Below are 1,687 nucleotides of genomic sequence, written 5' to 3' on the forward strand. Positions count from 1 at the left end.
ATCATCATCATCCAAGCCAATACAATTCAACTATAACAAATTGTCGGCTGATACATCAGCAACAAGTAATAATAATAATACATATGATAAAGATTTCAAAATGGATATTGATTCTCAATCTACTTTGGCACATGTGTTTCCTTCACCCAAGTCATCAATGGCATCATCTTCACAATCTAGCACTACCATTCATTCAACAGCATCCACTACAAACAGTGACAGCAGTACTCATTATTACAATGATAGTGATGAAGAATTCAATTTATTGGATTACTACCAGTATTGTCTTGAGAATAAATTGGAAGATCAGGCTTTTACAACACCATCAAAGTCAACACTACAAAAGAATTGTGAGAGTTTTTTGCCAGATATATCCTTTGAACTGGAGAGGTCGTCTTTTTCCAATAGTGGCTCTCTCTATATTCCACCACCACCACCTATTCCCGAGAAAACTTCTAAATTTGCATTTGTAATTCCCAATTCATCATCATCATCAACAAAATCATTGATATTACCAACATCCTCATTGTCAGCACCATCATCATCTAATCCCCCACCATCTACAACATCACCAACAACAACCATTTCATCTACAAAACCACAATCATCCAATACCTTACCAAAACTATTAAAACTCAAACCATCAGCAACAACAAAATCATTGATATTACCAACATCTTCTTTATCAGCACCATCACCAATCTCTAATTTTTTATCAGCACCATCACCAACCTCTAATCCATCACCATCTACAACATCTACAACAACAATATCCACTACCGATAGTAGCCGTAGTAGAATTGAAACATACAATCATGTCGACAAGCGACCAAGAACGACGAATTATATTTTCCAGGGAGGTAGATTCGTCAAGGAAAGAGACGAATATAGCCTTCAGTCCAATAACAACTCCACGGCTTTAGAAATGGAAATGGATATAGATTATCCTTCAACAACAACAACAACAACAACGACAACAACAACAACAACAACTACTACAACAACTCCTAATAATAATAATATTAATAATAAATATATATTTGGAATCGATTGCGGAAGATCATCACATGTATCCATCGATGAACACGGTAAAACTCACTCATTCTCTGTCCATGAACATTATCTTAACTTAAGAAGTCGTTTCAACTCGGAAGCTCAAAAGAAAATGTTGGGTCCAGCCATGTTAAAGTTTGAAAGTCTAATTCCACCTAGTAAGAGTAAGTAAACTATCACCTTTTATTTTTAATATAGATTGATATTAATTTATTATATTATTTATTATTTTTTCTTTAGATATCAATGATATCTGTTTGGATAGATCACTGATTAGTAACAGGATTAGTTATCTTAGATTACACCCAACAACAACAAAAAACTATGTCAACATTAGATTAGATGAGTACAACCTAATAATGAAGAAGAAATACTACTACGATAAGCGTGAATCCTACAATTCAATGGTGGACAAACTGGTTCCAAGTCAAAATAGTATAGTCTTTATTGGTTCTGCCAAGTTCAGCCACAACAGTCGTGGGCAATCTTCTTTCATTTCTTCAGCCACTCTCTACAAGTGGGTGAAGAAAAGAAACATAAAGCATTGTGGATCAATGAATGCTACACCTCAAAAGTAAAGTACACTTAAATTGTCACAAATTATAATATATTTTTTAATATTTAAATAATAATC

This window comes from Heterostelium album (genome assembly GCF_000004825.1).
Source record: "Heterostelium album PN500 unplaced genomic scaffold PPL_scaffold13, whole genome shotgun sequence".
NCBI lineage: Eukaryota > Evosea > Eumycetozoa > Acytosteliales > Acytosteliaceae > Heterostelium > Heterostelium album.